Source organism: Tachyglossus aculeatus, chromosome 21, assembly GCF_015852505.1.
Source record: "Tachyglossus aculeatus isolate mTacAcu1 chromosome 21, mTacAcu1.pri, whole genome shotgun sequence".
NCBI classification, from domain to species: Eukaryota; Metazoa; Chordata; class Mammalia; order Monotremata; family Tachyglossidae; genus Tachyglossus; species Tachyglossus aculeatus.
The window spans coordinates 62,642,825-62,668,327 of record NC_052086.1 but is presented as its reverse complement, the minus strand read 5'-3'; the positions used below and the strand labels follow the sequence as shown (position 1 = coordinate 62,668,327).

The 25,503-nt window shown below is 43.3% G+C and overlaps 1 protein-coding gene across 1 annotated transcript in view; it reads left to right on the top strand.

The window, feature by feature from the left end:
* Positions 1-613: 613 nt before the first annotated feature.
* GPR146 (G protein-coupled receptor 146) overlaps positions 614-25,503 on the top strand; it is a 73,852-nt gene continuing 48,962 nt past the window's right edge. The window contains exon 1 of the mRNA XM_038763908.1: positions 614-1,090. The gene's annotated coding sequence lies outside the window, so the exon portion shown is untranslated. The remainder of the gene's footprint in view (positions 1,091-25,503) is intronic.

Here is a 25,503-nt window from a genome sequence, read left to right as displayed (position 1 = left end):
GATGGAGCAAAGCTTTGACTAAAAATCTGGATTACAACCTAGCTACTCAGATATCACCTAATATTTGCTAGAGAAAATACACATGTCCACAATTCCAGGCACAAGAAACCCCCCCCCAGCAATTCCTAAGATTCTTTTAAAAGACAAAAATAAATTTGAGGAGAATATCCCTCACAGTTAATAACTGCTCACTTGGGAAAGGTACAGCAGTGAAAGTAGGATGTTTGGAAGTCTTTCCTAAAGCTAAGGAAAAGGAAGGAAGAAAGGGAGAATAAAATGAAGGGGGGAGGAGGGGGTGGGGAGGGAAGAAAAAAAAAAGCAAGAAAGGACTGGGATCTCTCCACTGAAAGAAGTACCACAGAGAGTAGGCAGGTTGCCAGGCAAGCTCGGCAGCATGACCACAGTGCATTGAGTTTCTTTAATGAAAGCCAGGAAAGAACACATTACACAGTGTTTCTTCTGAGAGAGAGCTAGCCCCCAGTGATTGGAATCAATAAAAACACTAGGCACGGGGCCCAGTGGGGGAAGAGAGGGAGAGGGAGAGAGAGCACAAGAAGGCTCTACAGCATTAAGTTTGTTTTCATCCACTCTCTCCCTCCCCCTAAGGTTAAACTTTGACGACTGCCATAGCGTAGTGAGCGCATGCAGATTTTTTTCTGTGGTGGGAGTGAGATGCGTGTCTGCATGTGGAGGGGAAAGGAGGAGGGAGCAGAGGTTTGGAGTTCCTTCCCCAGTGTCCGTGTTCCCGGAGCACTTCTCGTGTTCTGAGTGTGAATGAAAGGGTTGTTTTTTATTTGAGCTCTGGATGGGAGGGACCGGGCCAACAAGTGCACCATCCTCCCCGGCAGAACACGGATGAGCTTCACACCCGGAGAATGCTAAGCGGAGAGAAAGGGGAAGCACAACATGGGTTCGTATTTGGCGGAAAGCGTCCAGAGCAGCAAGTCGGCAGCACCCGAGGAAGTTTCTGAAGCTCTGGAGCGGACTGCGTTGAAAGGATAAACTCGGTCTCTCCGCTCCCGCGTTCTAAAGCAGCTGAAACATTTCGACGAACAGGCTGAATGGAAGACACTGGATAACACGTTATTAGGTAAGTCCGAGTCGTTTTCCATATTGCTGCCCATCAGTGCTGGAATCTGAGGTTGCTGGCTTTCCAAACTTTTCTTGGGTTTAGGGAGCTTATTTTGGGGAGTTTATATTTAAACTCTTTGGCCTCAGTGGCTATTACAAAGCTGCTTTATATGCCCGGGAAGTCTGATTTGGAGCCCATTCGGTACCTGCTGACTTGGGGTGAGAGTTTTCCAGCAGTATTAACGAAGGAGACTTTGTTTTGTTTACTGACAAGATAGACAGGGGATATTATGTAACTCCAACCCCTTCCCCAAAAATCCAACTCCTCAGTACTAAAAGATCTTATTTGTCATTTCAGTTGCACAACATTATATACACACCAAATACTTAAACTGGTGAACTTTCTAATGTGGAATCTATGCCAAAATAGGTCTTTCAGAATGCTTATGGTAGTTTGTGATTAGGACAACTCAGGAGCATAGTGGCATACCCTGGTTAATCGCAAAAGGCACAAGCAGCCAATTAAAAGTGCTTTTCATTTTTTAAATCATATTCAGGGTGGGATTTGGGGGTTGCTGTTTTCCTGGCAAGTTGTTTGAGAGACCCAATTCTTACCCAGCACTCAGATATGTTAGTTTGTCATGCAAAAGAGGAAAGTATCTACCAGAGAAATCAATACTTACAAAAAGTGTCTAATGAGGAATTAATACGGCACTCACGTGGGGAATGGAATTGCCAATGGCCACATGAATATGTTATTATGTACCTTTTCCTCTCGGAAACTGGAGAACATGATTCATGAATTTTAATATGCACCGCTCCCCCGGGGGAAATGTCAGAAACTCGTTCTGAGGGAAGTTGTAAGGTTGTGCTGTTTTTTTCTTAATCCTTCCAGGGAACATGAATTAGAACAGATTGAAGTGTGATTCGCCCCCACACGGGGTGACCTTAAAGCACTTATATCTACAGAATCTCCAACTGGTCACCCGCGAATCAAAAGAGATTAGGGACTGCATGAGATTATGACTTCATCTGAACTAGATGGGTGGTTCCCCAACTGGGTTTAGGGATTTCTAATAAACTGTGGGGGTAGGGGGAGGGAACACTCCTCCCCCCCTTTTTTTTTTAACTTTTTCAGCTCCCTCTATGGGGCCAAGTTTCATTTTGTGAAGATAATTGATGGAGTGATCAGAGAGAGAGCAACTCTCTGATTACCCCTTCTAGACTGTGAGTCTGTTGTTGGGTAGGGACTGTCTCTGTATGTTGCCAACTTGTACTTCCCAAGCGCTTAATACAGTGCTCTGCATACAGTAAGCGCTCAATACGATTGAATGAATGAATGAATGAATGATTATGGGAGATGGTTTGGGGATATATGGAGTGCATTGATCAAAATCAATCAATGATGTTGAGTGTTCACTGTGTGCAGAACACTGTACTAAGTGCTTGGGAAAATGCAATACAACTGGCAGATACAAACACTGTCCACGAGTAGCTTTCAGATTCTGGAGGGAACTACACATTAAAATACATTACACATAGGGAAAATAATGGAGTTTATGGATATGTACATAAGTGTCTCCAGACTGGGGTGGGTTTCAAAGTGCTTAAGGGGTACCCAGCTCAGTGCACACTCAATGCAGAGGGGAGCACGGATAAGGGAAATGAGGGCTTGGTTGGGAAAGTTCATGTTCCTAGAATACTGATAACCATAAAATTTGACAGTTACTTGCCTCTTTGCTCCCACTGTTAATCACACCAGCCCCACAGTACTTCTGTAAATATCCCTACACTCTACTATTTCCCCTACCCATAATTTATCCTAATGTACGTCTCCCCCGTAGACTGTAACATTCTTGTGGGCGGAGACTGCATGTATTAACCACTGTATTGTACTTTCCCAAATGCTTAGTACAATGCTCTGCACACAGTAAGCATTCAATAAATGCCACTCACTGATTGTGTAAAGTATAGCTCTTGAATTCTCAGGGCAATTTCTTAACCCCATTCAATTCCCCCCAACACAAACCTTAGCTTTCATCCTGCCTGACTCTTTGGTCACACTTGGGGACAGCGCAATCTTTTTTTACTCAGGGAATCAATGCTCCTTACACTATCATCCCAAAGTCGGTCCTGGGGAGAGAGAGGTGGGTTGGGAGGAAAGTTAGGGCAAACCATGCTGCACAAGTGCTTTCTCAGAGAACAACATAGCACTTACCCCCAAGAGGCAAAAGCTCACAATGGTTTCTGTACAAAGCTCTGCCCAGCCAGTGGGAGTCCAGCATGGCTAGAGATGGCCATCACATTTTTCTGATTTGTTTCAGACTTAATTTCATTTTAGCATTAACATTGAAAACATACACATATGCTAGTAGTTCAGCAGTCGTGAAGATGAAAGGCTCTGACTGGTCAGAGTCATGTCTGATAGGAGGTGCCAGGTGTTCTCCACCAGCTGAACAAATACTGATTTAGTCATGAGGATCTCCCATCAGTGCCTGCCCCAGGGGCTGTTTGGCTCCGCCTCTTTGACTCCTTGAAAAACTGAAGTAAAGGAAGAGGACCTTCCTCTAATTCTGCCCATTCTACTCCCTACCAAGACCCTTCCAGTAACCAAGGCTTACCCCAAACACACATTTACTGTCCTCTACCTCTAGGTCCTCTGTTATCATCATCAATCATCAATCGTATTTATTGAGCGCTTACTATGTGGAGAGCACTGCACTAAGCGCTTGGGAAGTACAAACTGGCAACATATGTTCCTGTTCCTGTCATCTTGTCACTGCTAGACCTTAGTGACTACGTCAAGGGTACCCTGCCTTGGGTTCGGGATGTAACTAGCTCCCACTCCCTTCTGTGTCACCCTGACTCACTCCCTTTGCTCTTCCCCTCTCTCCCCGCCCCAAAGCACTTATGTATATATGTTTATATCTATAATTCTATTTATTTATATTGATGCCTGTTGGACTTGTATTAATGTCTGTCTCCTCTCCACCCCCACCCCCAACTGTGAGCCCACTGTGGGCAGGGACTGTCTCTATTTGCTGTATTGTACTTTCCAAGCCCTTAGTACTAGGCTCTGCACACAGTAAGTGCTCAATAAAAATGACTGACTGAATGAATGAATGGATGAATGAACTAAGCTGACAGGAGCTTGACCTTGTTCTAAAACTCTTGGGTGAAAACCTAAGCACGGTCTCCAATGGACCACAGGCAAATAAAGTCCAAAGGGGCCAAATTAGGATTACTCATATCTCCCAGAGGTTGGCATTTATACCTGGTTAACTATTCCCACCTACCATCTGTACAGGATCACTTGCTTTGTTAAGTGAGTTATAACGTTCAATCACAATAAATAATTGACATTTATTAAGCCCTAATAATGCAGTTTACCCCCAGGTGTAACATAGGATTAGAGACTGAAACTCCCCAGGGGGCTTAAAAATCATAATCAGGCAGACACCTCCCAGACAATGGGGGAGGAAGGAAAATAACCTGAACTATGCTGAAGGAAGAGATGTGATGGTATCCATAAAGAAATCAGTAGAATAGGAAAAGTAACTATATACTCTACCCTAGTAATCTACTGTGTTAACAAGGCAAGGGTGTTGATTGTCAGAAACTTTTGCGCTTGCATCAGGAGTTGATAATCAAAATGCATGAGACTGAAAGCTCCTTGAGGACAGGAATCATGATTGAACTTTTCTAGTCTCCCCAGATGCTAAGTGCAGGGCTAGGCCACCTAGCAGGCATCTACAGGTGTTAAATTAAAAGAACAGTCCAGGGAAGACAACTCACTATCTGCCCCATGCCTTCCAATAATCATGAACAATTGGGCTCAAAAATAAATACAGTAAGATTGACCATTTTGTTTTTGATACGTACCTATTTTTCCTCCTATAACAATGAATACACTCTCAACAAGAAATATCTGCACTGTAGAACAGTGTCATGACCAGTGTTGTGGGCTGCTCACAGTATTGTGTTCTACCTAGAGAGATGCACATTGTTGGAAGAACATTCTTTAACGGTCTGAGTGTATCCTATCCAAAATGAGTAGCGAAGACATGTGTTATAGAAAAACTGGGTTTATCTGGAGTTCATACATTTTGAAGACAACAGCATGTTTATGTCAAATATCTTAGCAATTTTAGAAAAATATTATGAAAATGGGTTTCCACCTTTTAGCTGCTGTCAAAGTATCATAGGCACACTGGCTATGAGAGCACAGCAAGGCAAAAACATTTAACTCCAAAGTTGTTCATACTCTTACAGCTTTTTGCTTCTCTAGAGGAGTCCAGTTTTTCCTTTTCCTTCAAAACACTATGGATTTGAATACTGTCCAGTTGTCTAAAGAAATCTGGGTTTTTCCTATAAATTTCAAAACCCTTTCTGAAACCAGTGGATCCTTTCTGATCATTTCCAACAGAAAAGACCAGGTATTGATGAACTCTCCAGATCTGTACTGTAGAGTATATTCAGATTCTTTTTATTTCCTCCTTTCTTGCTATTTAGGCAACCAGATTTGTTGTGCATCTTTATCCTCTTCTTTAGTAGTGGGCTCATCTTATATCTATACCAGTATTTAGGAGAAGGCTTGGCACATAGTAAGTGCTTTAACAAATACCACTAGTACTCCTGTTATTATTATCATTAGTATTATTATTGTTGGGTCATAACTTCTTGGTCTCCCCTCGGTTTGCATTATCATCCTGGGCTCTATTCTCCAAGCACAAAGCTCTTGCTCTGTGTCCAGAAGGAGAGAATCAAAGCAAACTCAGTAAAAGGTACCCAGGGTCTTTCAAGCAAGTATCTTTTTGAAGATAAAGAGTGTGACACAAGGCCAAATGCCTCCCTGAAAATGTCTGTGGCATTGTCCTAGGCATGCATCCTCTCCTTACTTTAGGTAGGTACTATATTGTCCTTCAGACATTTCAAATTATTTTGGAAATCTAGGTTTGCCATTTTTGGGCAGGAGAACTTGGTAAGCTGTGGCAGCCTTGATGCAGGAGCTGTGCATACCAAAATGCTCAAGGGAGCTGAGTTAAGATCTGTCAGGCAACACAATCAAGCTAGCATTGCCAGGGTGAGGAGTCAAATACTCTTCAGGAGGTTGGTTAAGTAGTCAGCCCCTATTTTTAATGACATTTTTATCTTCATCCACCCATGCTTTTCAGGCTTGGACAGCCTTGAAAGAGGGAAAGACGACCTCAAAAACAATGTATAGGATACTTACTTTTGCCCTGCCCCATCAAACAGTATCTCCACCCCAGGAAGATTGATTCCTGTTAACATAACTGGTTAGCCTGTACCACTCGGCTAAAATGAGGCAGAACAGTAGCTTTTCTGTTCCCTATGTAGTGAGATTATTCCCGGATAATAGCCTAATCCAACTCTGCGGCCCAGGGGAAAGAATAGTGAACTGGGTATCAGGTTAGGTATTCTAAGGCCTCCTGGGAAGTATAGTTTCAAATTGCAGAAGGGGCAAGTTTAAGGTCACCGCCCTCCCTAATTAGGTGGGACAGTCCTGAAACACAGGGCTCTGCCTGCTGCTCTACTTGTCATCCCCAAAAACCCAAAGGTTGAGATGCATGCAAGGACCCCTTCCTTTCCCTCTTCTTCTTCTTCTCTGCCTTTATTCCTTTCAAGCTCCTTGTGGGCAGGGAACTTGTCTGGCAATTCTATTGGACTGTACTCTGAGCACTTAGTACAGTACTTTGCAGACAAAGCACTCAGTAAATACCATTGCTTGATTCCCCTATCTTTTCCTCTCTAATTCTCTCTTCCTCCTTTCTCCTTTGCTCCCTCTCCTTCAATCCCCTCCCTCCCTCCCACTGTCACTGCTCCTTTTTTCTTTATGTATATATGGTTGTACATATTTATTACTCTATTTATTTATTTATTTATTTATTTTACTTGTACATTTCTATCCTACTTATTTTATTGTGTTGGTATGTTTGGTTCTGTTCTCTGTCTCCCCCTTTTAGACTGTGAGCCCACTGTTGGGTAGGGACTGTCTCTATGTGATGCCAATTTGTACTTCCCAAGCGCTTAGTACAGTGCTCTGCACATAGTAAGCGCTCAATAAATACGATTGATTGATTGATTGATTTTTTCTGACCCAGCCAGGGTTCTCCATCTCTTGGTCTGGTTAGGCTAACTGCACTTCTAGGTCACACGAATTTCTTGAGTCCAGAGCTACTCTGATCACAAGTCAGTTTTATTTTTTCTCCCCAAACACAGGGCTATTGAGAGCTGCCTCAAGATTTAAGCAAAAGGCCCTGTGTCCACTTGGGGAACTTCAGAGGAGGGGGAAATCCCATAAGCAAAGCAGGTGCTAGAGTGGGCAACAAACCTGAAGTACCACAGTGCTCTGTAGTTGGTTTCATCTTGGGATAGTCACCCTCCACATCAATAGCCTTGCTCAATGAGATGGCTGCCCCCTTTTGCCCCCTGGGGTGTCTTTTGAGAGCAAAGTGGCGCAACTAATAGGTGGTGAGGCAGATTTGAGTCCTTAAGGAGGAGAGACATGAGTCCCTTAAGGAGGAGAGACATGAGGTAAGTCAGTTTCCTATTTTACCACCAGCCACTAGCACAGTTTTGCTGGGTAGAAATGGGGAAGGCTTTAATAATAATAATAATGGTATTTATTAAGAGCTTACTATGTGCAAAGCACTGTTCTAAGCACTGGAATAATGATGGCATTTGTTAAGCTCTCACTATGTGCAAAGCACTGTTCTAAGCACTGGGGAGGATACAAGGTGATCAGGTTGTCCCACGTGGGAATCACAGTCTTCATCCTCATTTTACAGATAACTGAGGCGCAGAGAAGTGAAGTGACTTGCCCAGTCACACAGCTGACAATTGGCAGAGCCAGGATTTGAACCCATGACTCTGACTCCTAAACCCGTGCTCTTTCCATTGAGCCATGCTGCTTCTCTAATAATAATGATGGCATTTATTAAGCACTTACTATGTGCAAAGCACTGTTCTAAGCACTGGGGAGGATACAAGGTGATCAGGTTGTCCCACGGGGGGCTCACAGTCTTCATCCCCATTTTACAGATGAGGTAACTGAGGCCCAGAGAAGTTAAGTGACTTGCCCACAGTCACACAGCTGACAGTTGGCGGAGCCGGGGTTTGAACCCATGACCTCTGACTCCAAAGCCCGGGTTCTTTCCACTGAGCCACGCTGCTACTGCTTACAAATTCTCCCACTCTCCACACAGGTTGTCTTTAGAGATACTGCCCAACTCCCAATGCCATCGGCAGGCTATCTCTAGCTTACAAACAAAAAGTCCAAATGTAGGCAAGTTCTGTTCTGCCAGAATGCATGTTTTGCATTCTGCTTTGCTCCCTCTAGACTGTAAGCTTGTAATAGGCATGGGATGTGTCTGTTAAATTGTTATAATGTATTCTCCTAAGCACTTAGTACAGTGCTCTGTACATAGTAAGTGCTCAATAAATACAATTGACTGAGTAGCATGCAATGGCAGAATTAGGGAAACATTCCTCGGATGAACAAGCCTGTCTGAATACAGCACAGCAGGATGTCATAGGAAATGGGGATGTACTCGCATGTGGCATAAGACATGATGAGTACAATGGAATGAGCTTTCCTTATTGTGAGATTTTGTACAGTGTAATCCCCTGCCTGACTGGAGTCCTCTCTTTTCCAGGGCCTCAAGTCACGCTTCAAACAATCAATACTACATGCAAAGCACTGTACTAAGTATCTGGGAAAGCCCAGTAGAATTAGAAGTCACAATCCCTGCCTGTAAGGAGCTTAGAGTCTAGCGAGGGAGACAAAATACACAAAATAACCAATAGAAAATGAGAAAAGAAAAACAGATGTGGGTAAGTGTTTAATTATTGAGCTCTTATTGTGTCTAGAGTACTGTACTGCACTTGGGGGAGTGCAGAATAAGAGATTACACAGACATTAAAATAAATGTCTAGATAAATGATTAGTCTGGAAATACTTCAAGACTCTTTAACAAGGAGACAATACAAGTCTTTTTCTGAGTTTAAAATAGTTTTACTTTCTTGGCTTCTGTATTTCATTTATTACATCATCATCTCTAGAAGTATATGTACTTATTTAAAATGTGCTGAAGCCCACGTCCCCATTTTAATTAAAGGCCTTAAATCTGAAGCAGCGTGACTTAGTGAATAGAGCACAGAAGGACCTAGGTTCGAATCCAGATCTGCCACATTCTGCTTGTGTGAGCTTGGGCTTGTCACTTAACTTTTTCTTTTTCCTCAGTTACCTCATCTGAGAAATGGGAATTGATACTGTAAGCCCCATGTGGGACATAGATGGTGTCCAACCTAATTACCTTATATCTTTCCCAGTGTTCAGTATGGGAGAAGCAGCGTGGCCTAGCAGATAGAGCTTGGGCGTGGGAGTCAGAAGGAACGGGGTTCCAATCCTGGCTCCCCCACCTGTCTGCTGTGTGACCTTGGGCAAGTCACTTCACTGTGCCTCAGTTACCTCCTATGTACAATGGGGATTAAGACCGTGAGCCCCTTGTGGGACAGGGACTGTGTCCAACCTGATAAGTTTGTGTCTACCCCAGAGCTTAGTAAAGTGCCTGGCACATATTAAGCACTTAACAAATATCACAATTATTATTATGTCTGGAACATAGTAAGTGCTTAATAAATACCATAAAAAAAATCATTCAGCTTCTTTGTGAAGTAACAGGTGCAGACAATGCTATGCATAGGGAAAAGGAGAGAGGTGGGGGGAAGGGGGTGCTGGGCTGGGTGGCCTGAGTAGAAGATTGGACACAGCCTGGGGTCAAGGGGCCAGCAAGCATTGTCTGCAAGAAGCAAGTACTGGACAAGGCCCTCTGCCTGACCCTACCTGCCTACTCAGCCTTACACAGCAACTTCAGAGAAAGGTCTGACCTGGTGTTACTGCCTATTCGGACAATGATTCAAATGGCAGCTATCAGAATGTCTATCAGGAGCAAAGGAGGACCAGAAACTAGCCTATTCTGGGGGAGAAAGGAATCTTTAAGAGGGGGCAGGGAGGGCAGAGAGGTGATTATGAAGCTGCAACATGATACAAACTTCACGTATGTGGGGCTCCTGCTGCTTAAAAATATAGAATAAATCCTTAAAGTGGCAGGTTTAGAGCTCCACATTGTGTTTTGAGGGCAGTTCAAACTCATGAGCAGAGCTGTTCTCTAAATCACCAGACAATTGCTATTAAGAAAACCAACAGTCACTCACCCGGTGAACAAATGAGTTGCTTTAGTGAGCTTAATGAAGGAAAGAGTTTCAGCTGACTATTTTCCAAGGATTCCAGAAAGTTGAGGCCAGCTGATGAGCTTCTTTGATTTTTTTATTCAAAAACCGAAAGGCAAAACTCTATCACTTCAGTGATTTCTAGCACACAACGGAGTGGGGAAGTTGAATATTAAGGATCAAATGATGGAGTGAGTTCAGGCAGAGGGCAAATGTTATGCAATGGCAGGGTCGGTTTAAGCTGCATGGCTCCTTTGAGTGGAATGTCACGGCACAGGGTTCTGGTTCCTTCCTGTACAGGAGTAAGACGACCAGCCGCCTAGAGCTTATGCAATCCAAAAGTATTTGAGTCCATCCAAATAACAAGCTAAAGGGATCAGAATAGATTTCACAAGAATGTTTGATTTATCTAGTAGATGAGCTCTCCATGTTTAGCTAGGAAGGAGTTAAAAACAAGAACCTGCAAACAAACTGTTCATTGAAGACCTTAGACTCTGGCCCTCTCTCATTCCATATCTATTTATAAATATGGCCTATAGATGTGGTTATCTATAGGTAGATAGATATACAGAAGCATTTAATTTTCCAAAGATATTTTTGCAACACATTTAAAAAATATTAAAATCAATTTAACAAAACAATGCTGTTTATCCTAACATCAAAAGAGTACTAGAAATTATGTGGGCTCACATTTAGTAGTTTAACCTCATTTACATTCTACCTTTCACTAAGAGGCTCCAGCTGAAAAAGGATAAGACTGCTGTGACAATCAAGGCAGAGGGCAATTGGACTCTCAACACCACACTGCTGTTTCTTTGGGGGTAGGTAAAGATAGGCCCTAAAACTAGGTGCCATACCAGGACCCTTTTGATCGAAGCTTGTTGTGGGCAGGGATCGTCACTCCTTATTGTTGAATTGTACTTTCCCAGGTGCTTAGTTCAGTGCTCTGCACACAGTAAGCACTTAATAAATACGATTTAAATGAATGAATGAAGTTTTGGTTTTTTTTCTTTAAAATTAGGCCTGTGATTATAGTTAAATTGGTAAAAATGTTCCCTGAAGAAATGACCAACTTACAATTATTTCTAACACCAAGAAATGAATTTTTCACATTGTTACTGCAATTCTATCAAAACTAAAGTTACAAATATTTCATTTGTTTGTATAACTCTCACTATCTTTTAGTAGTAAAGTTGAATGGGGGAGTCACAAAGACAGGTGATATTCTTGATCTGAATCAAATCCAGGTTTTTTTTATGATACTTGTTAAGCATTTACTCTGTGCCAGACACTGTACTAAGCTCTGGGGTAGATACAGGCTAATCAGGTTGGACCAGCTCATGTCCCATATGGGACTCGCAGTTTTTATCTCCATTTTACAGATGAGGTAACTGAGGCACTAAGAAGTAAAGTGGCTTGCCCGTGGTCACAGAAAGATCTGTCGACCAGAAAGATTAGTCTAGGTGCAGTAGGTGAATGGTAGTTATTATCAAGTGAATGAGCACAGACTTTTTCCCAGGAGAGCAGAGGGTGTAGCTCAGTTATGCTTCCTGAACAGCCTTAAGGGATTGCTTCCTCTAGTTGCTCTTCTTTGGCTGCTGGAATGACAATTTCCTGGATCAGCAATTTTAGCAGTTCCAAACAAGTATGGACTTCCTGCCCACATGGGCAGAAGGAGCCATCCAGAGATAAATGTGCTAGTGGCCGGGAATCATCAACATCTGACACGTTAACTTGCCCAACTCTCGTTTTCCTCCCAACATAAAAATAAATCATGGTTTTCCTTCCTATGTTCCTACTTAGGACTCAAAAGTGCATTTCCACCATTTTCCTCCTTTTGTATCAACCTTCTCTGTGGTTGGTAGATAAGGAAAGGAAAGATAATCATCATTTCTACTTTAGAAAAGCATCTTTCATTCCAGCTTGTTTCTTTTGGATATTGCTTTAGACAATCAAATTCTGAAACTCCAGGAATGTAAATATTATAATTAACAACACCATTTGGATAAGAGTTAATCTGACTTTTCTAGGCAAGTCTTACAGCACCTCAAAGCACACTAGTTTTCTGTAAGCAACCCTAAAGTTTAGGAAAACAGTACTAAGCTCAAACAGTAGGATTATGCTAAAATAAATGGGTTCCCCCAGGTTTCCTCTAAATTAAATATTTGCTGGGGAGGAAGTATTTCAGCCAATCTTATTGTGGCATCTGTTCTTCTTGGGAGTCCTTTTCTTACCCCAACACCTGGAAGAATAACTTGCCTCCATTCTAAAACATGCCAAATCACAAACACCCTCAGCATACGTTGACAAATCCAGAAAAACTGAATTTTTGAGGGGAATGAGCCATATTCACTTTCATTTGCTATCTTTTTCTCTTCAGTTTTCCTTGCTCTTCTCTTCTTTTTAAGGCGCTCCAAGTGGGACAAGGGATAATACCAAAAGGGCAGGAAAGTTTGACAGATAGCCACTAAAAGGCAGAGGCCCAAAAAGACAGACACAGAAGGAGATACCCAGTGGAGAAGAGGATGGCCAAGGACACAGTGGTTAAAGAGGAGAGAGGGTAGGCAATGAGGCAAGGGAAACTTCTTCCTCATCTTCCCTTGCTACCCCTCCCTAAAGCAGATAATCTTCCAGCCAGGGCAGAAACAGAAAGATTCTGCTGACTGGTCCCTACCCTCTACTGTTTCGACAATGAAGCCAGCTGGGAGTGGAAGAGAAAACTACACTGGTACTACTGCTGTCACCTCTCAAGGGCTATAACTGTGGTATTTGTTAAGCACTTACTATGTGCCAGGCACTGTACTAAGCGTTGGAGTAAATACTAGGAAATCAGTTGGACACAGCGCCTGTCCCACATGGGGATCACAGCCTTAATCCCCATTTTACAGATAAGGTGACTGAGGTGCAGAAGTTAACTGACTCGCCCAAGGTCACATGGCAGACAAGACAAGTGGAGGAGCTGGGATTATAACCCAAGTCCTTCTGACTCCCAGGCCTGTGCTCTCCCCATTAATAATAATAATAATAATAATAATAATAATAATAATGACATTTGTTAAGTGCTTACTATCCGCAAAACACTGTTCTAAGCACTGGAGCGATACAAGGTGATCAGGTTGTCCCGCATGGGGCTCACAGTCTTAATCCCCATGGAGGAGGGAACTGAGGCCCAGAGAAGTTAAGTGACTTGCCCAAAGTCACACAGCCGACAATTAGCGGAGCTAGGATTTGAACCCATGACCTCTGACTCCAAAGCCCGAGCTCTTTCCACTGAGCCACGCTGCTTCCCTTAGACCACATTGCTTCTCCAGGCCATGCTGCTTCTCTGGCTACGGCTATTCCCTGAAGGATTTTGGTGTGTTGCCTTGTGCAGAGGATACACACCTCCAAGAAGCAGTCTATGAAACTTGCAGAAGCTGCCAAAGCAGTGTTTACAGGGGACATAGCTGGGAAGGTCTGCTCAGACCTTTCTCCCTAGTTCTCCACTGATCTGCTGATGCTAGTCTGCAGACTCCAACCACCCTTGCCACATCAATTTCTTGAGCACATACTGTGTGCAGGGCACCGTACTATGTGCTTGGGAAAATACAACACAGTTGGTATATATTTTCCCTGCCCACTGAGAGTTTACAGTCTACAGGGGGAGATAGACATTACAACAAACAAATAAATTACAGATATGAACTTAAGTGCTACAGAACCAAGTGCAGAAGGAACACAGAAGAGAATGGGAGTAGAGGAAAACAGGGCTTAATCGGGGAAAGCCTCTTAGAGGAGTTGTCATTTTTAATAAGCCCTTAAAATCTGGGAGTGCGGTCGTCTAGCAAATGTGCAGCAGGAGGGAGTTCTGGGTCAGATGAAGGATGTGGGAAAGGGGTTGGCGGTGAGAAAGACAAGATCGAGGCACAGGGAATAGGTTGGGTGGGAAGAGCAAAGTGTAGGCCTGGAGGTAATAGGAAATCAGCGAGGTGAGTTAGTCAGTCAGTCCATCGTATTTATTGAGCCCTTACTGCATCAAGAGGACTGTACTAAGTGCTTGGGCAAGTACAATAAAACAATGTAACAAACACATTCCCTGTCCACAGTGAGCTTACAGTTTATAGGGGGACACAGATATTAAGCAACGTGGCTTGGTTGATAGAGCACAGGCCTGGAAGTCAGAAGGACCTGGGTTCTAATCCCAGCTCTTCCACATCATCATCAATCATATTTATTGAGCACTTACTGTGTGCAGAGCACTGTACTAAGCGCTTGGGAAGTACAAGTTGGCAACATATAGAGACAGTCCCTACCCAACAGTGGGCTCACAGTCTAAAAGGGGGAGACAGAGAACAAAACCAAACATACTAACAAAATAAAATAAATAGAATAGATATGTACAAGTAAAATAGAGTAACAAATATGTACAAACATATATACATACATACAGGTGCTGTGGGGAAGGGAAGGAGGTAAGATGGGGGGATGGAGAGGAGGATGAGGGGGAGAGGAAGGAAGGGGCTCAGTCTGGGAAGGCATCCTGGAGGAGGTGAGCTCTCAGTAAGGCCTTGAAGGGAGGAAGAGAGCTAGCTTGGTGGATGGGCAGAGGGAGGGCATTCCAGGCCCGGGGGATGACATGGGCTGGGGTTCGATGGCGTGACAGGCGAGAACGAGGTACGGTGAGGAGATTAGCGGCAGAGGAGCGGAGGGTGCGGGGTGGGCTGTAGAAGGAGAGAAGGGAGGTGAAGTAGGAGGGGGCGAGGTGATGGACAGCCTGGAAGCCCAGGGTGAGGAGTTTCTGCCTGATGCACAGATTGATTGGTAGCCACTGGAGATTTTTGAGGAGGGGAGTAACATGCCCAGAGCGTTTCTGGACAAAGACAACCCGGGCAACAGCATGAAGTATGGACTGAAGTGGGGAGAGACACAAGGATGGGAGATCAGAGAGAAGACTGATGCAGTAGTCCAGACGGGATAGGATGAGAGCTTGAACGAGCAGGGTAGCGGTATGGATGGAGAGGAAAGGGCGGATCTTGGCAATGTTGCGGAGCTGAGACCGGCAGGTTTTGGTGACAGCTTGGATGTGGGGGGTGAACGAGAGAGCGGAGTCGAGGATGACACCAAGGTTGCGGGCTTGTGAGGCGGGAAGGATGGTAGTGCCGTCAACAGAGATGGGAAAGTCAGGGAGAGGGCAGGGTTTGGGAGGGAAGACAAGGAGTTCAGTCTTGGACATGTTGAGTTTGAGGTGGCGGGCAGACATCCAGGTGGAGATGTCCTGAAGGCAGGAGGAGATGCGAGCCTGGAGAGGGGGAGAGAGCAGGGGCAGAGATGTAGATCTGGGTGTCATCAGCATAGAGATGATAGTTGAAGCCGTGGGAGTGAATGAGGTCACCAAGGGAGTGCGTGTAGATCGAGAACAGAAGGGGACCAAGCACTGAACCTTGGGGAACCCCCACAGTAAGAGGATGGGAGGGGGAGGAGGAGCCTGCAAAAGAGACTGAGAGTGAACGACCGGAGAGATAAAGAGGAGAACCAGGAGAGGACGGAGTCTGTGAAGCCAAGGTCAAATAGCGTGTTGAGGAGAAGGGGGTGGTCCACAGTGTCGAAGGCAGCTGAGAGGTCGAGGAGGATTAGGATAGAGTATGAGCCATCGGATTTGGCAAGCAGGAGGTCATTGGTGACCTTTGAGAGGGCAGTTTCTGTGGAATGTAGTGGACAGAAGCCAGACTGGAGGGGGTTGAGGAGAGTGTTGTTGTTGAGGAATTCGAGGCACACATGTGCACTGTGGACCTCGGGCAGGTCACTTAATTTCTCTGGGTCTCAGTTACCTCATCTGTAAAATGAGGATGAAAACTGTGAGCCCCATGTGAGACAGGAACTGTGTCCAACCTGATTAATTTGTATCTACCCCAACACTTAGAACGTAGATCACTTACTGCTTGGCACACAGTAAGTGCTTAACAAGTACCATAACTATTATTATTACTATTGTATAAATTACAAATATGCACAAGTGCTGTGGGGTTGGGAAGGGGATGAATAAAGGGAACAGGTTAGGGTGATGCAGAAGAGAGCTGAAGAAAAGGAAAAGAGAGTTTAGTCAGGGAAGGCCTCTTGGAGGAGATGTATTTTCAATAAGGTTTTGAAGGCAGGGAGAGTAATTGTCTGATAGAAAGCAGTGAGCTGAATGAGCGCTTTAAAGTCAATGGTAAGAAGTTTCTGTTTGATGCGGTGGTGGATGGGTAACCACTGGAGGTATTTGAGGAGTGGGAAGACATGGACTGAACAGTTTTTTTAGGAAAATGATCTGTGCAGCAGAATGAAGTATGGACTGGAGTGGGGAGGGACAGGAGACAGGATGGTTAGGAAGGGGGCTGATCCAGTAGTCAAGGTGGGATATGGCAAACATTTGGATCAGCATAATAGCAGTTGGATGAAGAGAAAAGGGCAGATTTAACAATGTTGTGAAGGCAGAACTTACAAGATTTGGTGACAGATTGAATATATAGGCCGAAAGAGAGATGAGTTGAGGATAATGCCAAGTTTATGGACTTGTGAGATAGAGGGGATAGTGCTATTATCTACCTGGATGGGAAAGACAGGAGAGGACAGGGTTTGGGTTGTTTTAGGCCTGGTAGGGAAGGGGCTTGATTGAGTTTAGGACCACTGGACCCATCATATTAGCAAACTAAGTCTAAACAAGGGCAGTAGCAACTCAGGAAATATAGCCAGGGCAATTAACATATGAGTGTGAGTGGTGCGGGGGTGGGGGTGGGGGTTAAAGTGGCCAGAATTGGCACATGAATTGCTTGTAGCAGTGCTTGCTTGAAGACACTCTTCTGGAAGTGTTGTCCCTCTACTCTGGCTTCCATGACTGATCACAACTGGGAGAAAGAGCACTACTGACCATCATGCCTTTATACTTGGATAATGATAATAATAACGTCGGTATTTGTTAAGCACTTACTATGTGCCAAGCACTGTTCTAAGCATTGGATGCAAATATGAGAGAAATGGTCATCCTTCTCTGGTACTCATAAATGAATATCTGCAGCATGAATGTGCATGAAGGCAAAAAAATGGGGGCAGATTATATATAGCATAGCGGTATAATATCTGACTTGCAGTTTAGACCCAATTTTTTCTCACCATCCCAAATGTTCTCTGAAATGGAGCAAATTTGGAAAGGAAGCCTTACATAGGAACCCCCTGCCATCTGCCACCACCTGCTATGACCTCCTTGGAAAAATGTCTGCTCTCCACCATCCTGAGTTGAAAATGATCATCTTAGACACACCAGAGACAAGGATGGGGTTGGTTGGCATCTCCCCTTTCCTGGCTGCTCACTCAGACTTGCTGAAAATGTCCCAAAGCCATTACACTGTCACAGTCCTGGGACAGACAGTGGGACTGGCTTGCCAACACCAGAGCACCTGGTAACATATTTCTAGACTGTAAGCCCGTTGTTGGGTAGGGACCGTCTCTATATGTTGCTGATGTACTTCCAAAGCACTTAGTACAGTGCTCTGCACACAATAAATATGTTTGAATGAATGAATACGTGTTCTGTAATATTACTTAGCACACTGAGTACTTAAGACCAGTAGTTGCTAGTAACCAGGTCCGAAATGCAGAAAGAGAAGAGGAAATGCTGTTAGCTCTTCGATGCAGCTCTTCCTTCAGCAACAGCAATTTTCTTTTCCCTAGTTAAAAATTGACTTTTTTAGTATGGAGATTTGCATTAGATTTCAAATATATAAGTTGAGCAGGTTAATGGAAATTTTAACTCTAAGTCCTTTATATGTTCTCCTTAGAGCACTTAACCATCTTTTGGGGATTGAAATTTAATTGGGCTTTTATTATACCAATTAAGAAAATCTAATCTTTAAAGTGACAAATATCCCATATTTTAAATATTAATTCAACTAATGTCATTTTCCTTGAAAAAGTTTAATTGATAGAATATAGGATCTGTGAAGTTTAAACAACGTTTTCCATAATGAGAAGTTTTAATTATCAGTGGTTGAAAAATACTTCCAAGAATTAATTTGTAACTAATACACAGAACATTCAGGTACTGAAATCTTAAATTCTTTAAATGTCTGATTAACTTTTTTAATCTTCCATCATTAAATCAATATTTGAACAGTTAAGCTAACATGTGAGAGACATTTCAGTCTGCTACTGGGTAGGGAGTGCACATTTCCCTACCCCACATTTGGCTTTGAGGGATCCTGTTTAAAAGCCAGAAATCATCTCACCATTCTTGTGCACGATTTTCATCAGTTATTACATCAACAAAATAAAATGCTCTACAACTATTCTCAAACTTGGCCAATTCATCCAAAAAAAGAAAATATATAGAAAAGGTAATAATACTCTCAATTACTGATTGGTCATAGTAAAAAGTGACTAAGATCAAACGAATCATTGAAAAATCAGAGCCCAGTATCTCATTTTACCTACAGATTTCAAGCTCAAGCCCCACAAACCACTGTCAAGTAGAAGAATTTAATAACTGAGTTTCACCCCCGCTTCCTTCTCTGTTCCAACTCTGGTCAAGATACGAAGGCAAACGAGTGTCTGTCATGACCCTATGACTAAGAGTTTCCAGAAGAAAATACCCAACTTATCTATGACTCTGCAGTTGACACGAAAATGGAGAGCGAACCATACTACAGAAGTGTTCGATTCAGTTCTTCTATAATGTGGGGGTTCCAGTCTTACAATAAGGAAAATAATTGTGGTTTTTGTTACATGCCTGCTATATGCAAAGCACTGTACTAAACACTGGGCTACACAGAAGTCATCAGGTCCCTTATGGGGCTCACAGTCTAAGAAAGAGGGAGAACAGGTTTTGAATCCCTATTTTGCTGATGAGGAAATGGAGGCACAGAGAAGTTAAGTGATGTGCTCCAAGTCACACAGCAGGCAAGTGGCGGATCTGGAATTAAAACTCAGATCCTCTGATTCCTAGGCCCATGCTCTTTCCCCTAGGCCACACTGCTTCTTTACAGAAACTTACAATAAGGACTTATAGTGCTGCACTCACCCATGTCCAACACTGGGCACATAGTAATAATAATGATAATAATAATGGTATTTGTTAAGTGCTTACTATGTGCAAAGCACTGTTCTAAGTGCTGGGGAGGTTATAAGGTGATCAGGTTGTCCCTCAGGGGGCTCACAGTCTTAATCCCCATTTTACAGATGAGGTAACTGAGGCACTTGTGCACAGCCGATTCTCCTGACACAACATCAGATAGTCACATTCTGCTGTCACATTCTATCCAAAATGCAAAGTGTTATGGTAGAACTGGGGGTACAAAGAGGGCAGGGCCATGAATCCCACTTTGAAAGTTCAATGGAATTAGAGATTGAAAGACTGAAGTCTTTTGGAATAGACCATTACAGTCTTTTGTTTCTGGGTGTTCAATAAATAAATACGCTTGACTGGTCAAGTAAACAGATGCTGCTCCAGTGAGAAAGAGGTTGGTTAAAGACAGAGATTGGGGAAAGAGAAATGTTTTTGGATGGGAGCAGTCTGAAGTGGAGTGACTGGTGGGCAAGCAGAAGAGGAAAAAGGTGGATGACAAGGGAGCAAAGGAGAGGAGTGGGAAGAAACGGGGTCAAGTGAGTCAGCTGTTGGAATTCATAGGTCATGAGTATGTGGGAGAGTTCACTAGGAGGCAGAAAGGAACAAGGTGACAAAGGAAGAAAACGTGTGGAAGAGATTGTGGCAATTCTGCTGCTAAAATGTCAGAAATCCTGCAACAACTGGCAGAGAGATGATAGAGCTTGCTCACAGCCAGATTTCATGGACACAAGGCAGTTTAATTCCCCATTACTAGCGATTTTGGTGTTCCTTAAAGACCACCCAGATCAACTTCAGATCTGGGTCCATTTTTTGGGTTATCCCCAAGCAGTGACTAAGCATAGAGAGATAAGGATACATTTCTGTGTGCTTTCAAAGGGGCAAAGGCTAGCCACTCGTGGTGGTTTTCTCACCCTTTGAATTTGAATGGGGACATTAATCTTAGCGCTGCTATCTGTGAGTATGGTTAAGCAATAAAGCCCAATGTGTGACCTGCAATGGTCACTGATGGCTTTCACAGCTACCAGAAAAGGAGACATTCTGATCTCCCAATCTCCTGTCTCTCCCCGCTTCAGTCTATACTTCACTCTGCTGCCTGGATTCTCTTTCTACAGAAATGCTCTGAGTGTGTTGCCCCCCTCCTCAAAAATCTCCAGTGGTTGATAGGCAACCTATCAAGCAAATACTCCTCACTATTGGCTTCAGAGCTCTCCATCACCTTGCCCCTTCCTATGTCACCTCCCTTCACTCCTTCTAGCCCAGTCCGCACACTCTGCTCCACTACAGCTAACCTCTTCACTGTGCCTCATTCTCACCTGTTTTGCCATCAACCCCGGCCCACATCCTACCTCTGGCATGGAATGTTCTCCCACCTCAAATCCGTCAAATTAGCTCTCTTCCCCCCTTCAAAGCCCTACTGAGAGCACGCCTCCTTCAGGAGGCCTTCCCAGACTGAGCCCCCCTTTCCTCTGCTCCTCCTCCCCTCCCCATCACCCCTACTCCCTCCCTCTGCCCTACCCCCTTCCCCTCCCCATAGCACTTGTGTGTATGTGTACATATTTATTTTTCTATTCATTTTATTAATGATGTGTATATATATATATCTATAATTCTGTTTATCTATTTTTGATGCTGTTGATGCCTATCTGTTTTGTTTTGTTGTCTGTCTCCCCCTTCTAGACTGTGAGCCTGTTGTTGGTTAGGGATTGTCTCTGTGGCCGAATTGTACTTTCCAAGTGCTTAGTACAGTGCTCTGCACATAGTAAGCACTCAATAAATACAATTGAATGAAATGAGACATACATGATGTCACATGAGTTATGCTGAGCAGGGAGCATTGCAAGACATTAGCTCTTCGATGCAGTTTCCTACCAGTCAATCAGTGAGCACTTACTGTGTGCAAAGCACTCTACCAAAGTACTTGAAAGAGTACTATACAATAGAGTCTGTGGGTGTGAGCCCTGCCCACAAGGAGCTTACGGACTAGAGAGGGAGAGAGACACTGAAATAAATTACAGATAGGGGAGATAATAGAGTATTAAGGATATGTACGTAAGTGCTGTGGGTCTGGGGTGAGCAAAGTGCTTAAGTGTTCCCAGTCAAGTGCATAGTGATGCAGAGGAGGGTAGGTGGGGAAATGTCAAAGAATCAATCCATCAATCAATGCAATTTATTGAGTGCTTATTGTATGCAGCACACTGTACTAGACTGTAAGCTCATTGTGGAAAGGGAATGTGTCTGTGCACTTCAATCCGTTACCTCTGGACCCTTGATATTCTCCCCACAACCATCCCCACAGCACTTATGTACAGATCTTTGAATTACATATTATAATATTTTATTCATATGAATGTCTATCTCCCCCTAGACTGTAAGCTCATTATGGGCAGTGAATGTGCCTGCTAATTCTGTTGTACTGTACTCTCCCAAGTACTTAGTACAATGCTCTGCACACAGTTATCACACAATAAACGTGATTGGTTGTACTATGCGCTTGAGAGAATACAATAAAACAGAATTGGTAGACATGTTCCCTGCCCACAAGAAGCTTACAGTCTAGATGGAAGTCCCCACTCATTCCAGAACCTTTGCATTCCCCTCCCAGCACCTGAGCCATGGAACTTTGCAGCAGGAGACCCAGCCCCCAAAATTAAATATTTGAATTTTGATACTTAAATTTGAATTTGATATTTAATGTTTAAATATCAAACGTGTCTGATCCCATAACAGCCTTGGAGAAAGGGCAGGCCAACTGAAAACTATATTGGCCTGTGGAAATCTGGACAAATGGACAGCCCAAGTACATGATGCAGCTGATCAAAATGCACTCCTAGACCCCACCAGCCTTGCTCTTGCTTCCTAGTGGTCAATGTCTCTGCTACCCTTCTTAAGGTTATTCTTCCACGAGTCTTCCTAGCATTTCCTGTTGGGGGTTTTGAAGGCAAAACTGACTTGGCAAACTGCTTTTCTCATCCCTAACCTAAAAAGGGAGTCCAGAGCTGAAAACCTTGTCCATGTGTTGACATTTCAATTGAATAGTGTGTTCAATTGGAAAATGGGCTATTATCAGAAATAACAATAAATCCTTCAGTGACAGGGCTCTGAGAGGGTACAATTAATCTGCCACTTTGGCCCCCAAACCAGCACACCTTACAGATATTGCTTTGTTTTCACCATGCTGTATTAATTAGTCTTAAAATCTGGATGAAATTAACACCTAGAAGAATAACAAAATCCACCTGCCTTATTATAAAGACAATAAACCACTAAGTCTATGTGATTTTCTGCTGAATTTTGAAAATAAAGAAAACCAGACAGTGAGACCAGAGCTACATCAGCAAAATGAAGTGGAGATTGGGGATGATCATCTGTATAAAACAAATTTTAAATCCCTACTTCAGCTTGATTTATCCACATGATTGTCTCTATTCCTGACTTCATTTTACTGGTGTAGACTAGAAAGTAAAGATCCTAGAAAAACCTGGGAATTTTACTTTGGTTTTGGGGATTGGTTTTCTGTTTGTTTGCGTTTGAGTTTCAAGTTGACTGGAATAATTTAGGCACTAGGAGTTGGAACAGGAATGAGGGAGCTTGTATACCTGGAGAGCAATTTTGCCAGTATTGTATTTCATGGGAAAATATTGGGTGCTTGTGGGATCTGCAGGCCTGGAGGTAAAATGGTTAAAGGTACAAAGGATTAGAAATCATCCAAAGAGGATCAAGACCTCGTGCCCTATAAGTTACAAGAAAGCTCCCAAAAAGGACTTAAGCCCTTCTACTTCCCACTTCCTCCTAGGAATAACAGCACACTGGAAATCCATGGAAAAGGAGTCATACAGTCTACAAACTGACCAAAAAGACTTCAGAAAAAGACTCCAATTTTCCACAAACAATACCATCTGGTAAATTCAATAGCCTCACTGTTTCTCGAGGGTTTCTGATAACACTCTTCCCATGGCTTTTCCTAATGAGAAATAGCATACAATGCAGCAGGAGGGATCTGATTTGCTGCTTATTTTATGTGGTAAAATACATATTTGAAGAACAAAAACATTGATTTTCTTGTAAATTTTCACACTTAATTCCAATCCATGGATAATGCTTTGCCTCAAATATCTAACAACTGCAAGGGAAAAAAAGAAAAAAATGAATAAAAAGCAAGAAATTTAACCAAAGAGTAAGACCTTATTGTTTACTATTGTCTTGAGGGAATTAAAAAGATCAGTCAGTGTTCCAGTTTTCAAGATAACAGAAAAGAGACTTTAACCATTTTGTACTTTAACAAAAAAATCTTCCATTCAATCCAATGCTGCATTGGACAAAGGGCTGTTGTTTTTTTCCCCCTAATCCTCATCAAGATACTTGACCCATGTCCCACAACCAAGGGTGTGAATCTACTTCCACTGTGCTAATGACTGATTTAACTCACCAGGCCTCAATAACCCAGGTAGCTGAGCAGCCAAATTTTGAAGCTTGAAATTAAGTCAGATATTGACTTTGGAAACTGGAGGTTGATGTGAGTGTCCATTTACGCTATACACAAATCAGGGGATATATATGCGATGCACACACTGGCTTATATTGGGTGAAATTTCACAGGGTAACCTAGTATAGGCTCTTCTCAGATCTGTACTTTATTTTGATTGGTGTAAGGGGGAAAGCTGGGAAGTGTACTTGGGCCTAGAATGGGAGAATGTTGGAATACTGGGACTCACCCTCTTTTTCCCCTGCCCAATTGTCTGTTAAAGACATGCTGTCTGTAAACCTGCTGCAACTGCTAAAATGCAGAGCTTGCTTTCCAGATTTTGTTCTGCCTATTGTTTCGTGACAGACATGATATAAACATCCAAGTAGATAACCCAATATTTTTCACCATATATGGTTGGACACATTCACATTCTTAATACACAGCACAAAGCTCCTAACTATTGCATCACAAATATGTACTGTATATGAACAGAGATTAAATCCTTCTCTCAGATGCTAATGTTGAACTGATTCATTCTTGGAAAAACAACCAAGCTCTTGGATTAAGTATCCTGCTATGACAGGGGAAAGAAAGAAATGAGAAGAAAAGAAAAGGAAAAGGAAAAGGAAAGGAAAGGAAAGGAAGGAAAAGAAAAGAAAAGAAATCAATCAATCAATCATATTTATTGAGCGCTTACTATGTGCAGAGCACTGTACTAAGCGCTTGGGAAGTACAAATTGGCAACATATAGAGACAGTCCCTACCCAACATTGGGCTCACAGTCTAAAAGGGGGAGACAGAGAAAAAAAAAGAAAAAGAAAAAAAAAAACCAAACATACTAACAAAATAAAATAGAATAGATATGTACAAGTAAAATAAATAAATAAATAGAGTAATAAATATGTACAAACATATATACATATATACAGGTGCTGTGGGGAAGGGAAGGAGGTAAGATGGGGGGGATGGGGAGGGGGACGAGGGGGAGAGGAAGGAAGGGGCTCAGTCTGGGAAGGCCTCCTGGAGGAGGTGAGCTCTCAGCAGGGCCTTGAAGGGAGGAAGAGAGCTAGCTTGGCGGATGGGGAGAGGGAGGGCATTCCAGGCCCGGGGGATGACGTGGGCCGGGGGTCGATGGCAGGACAGGCGAGAGCGAGGTACGGTGAGGAGATTAGCGGCGGAGGAGCGGAGGGTGCAGGCTGGGCAGTAGAAGGAGAGAAGGGAGGTGAGGTAGGAGGGGGCGAGGTGATGGAGAGCCTTGAAGCCCAGGGTGAGGAGTTTCTGCCTGATGCACAGATTGATTGGTAGCCACTGGAGATTATTGAGGAGGGAAGTAATATGCCCAGAGCGTTTCTGGACAAAGATAATCCAGGCAGCAGCATGAAGTTTGGATTGAAGTGGAGAGAGACACGAGGATGGGAGATCAGAGAGAAGGCTGATGCAGTAGTCCAGATGGGATAGGATGAGAGCTTGAACGAACAGGGTAGCGGTATGGATGGAGAGGAAAGGGCGGATCTTGGCAATGTTGTGGAGCTGAGACCGGCAGGTTTTGGTGATGGCTTGGATGTGAGGGGTGAATGAGAGAAAGGAGTCAAGGATGACACCAAGGTTGCGGGCTTGTGAGATGGGAAGGATGGTAGTG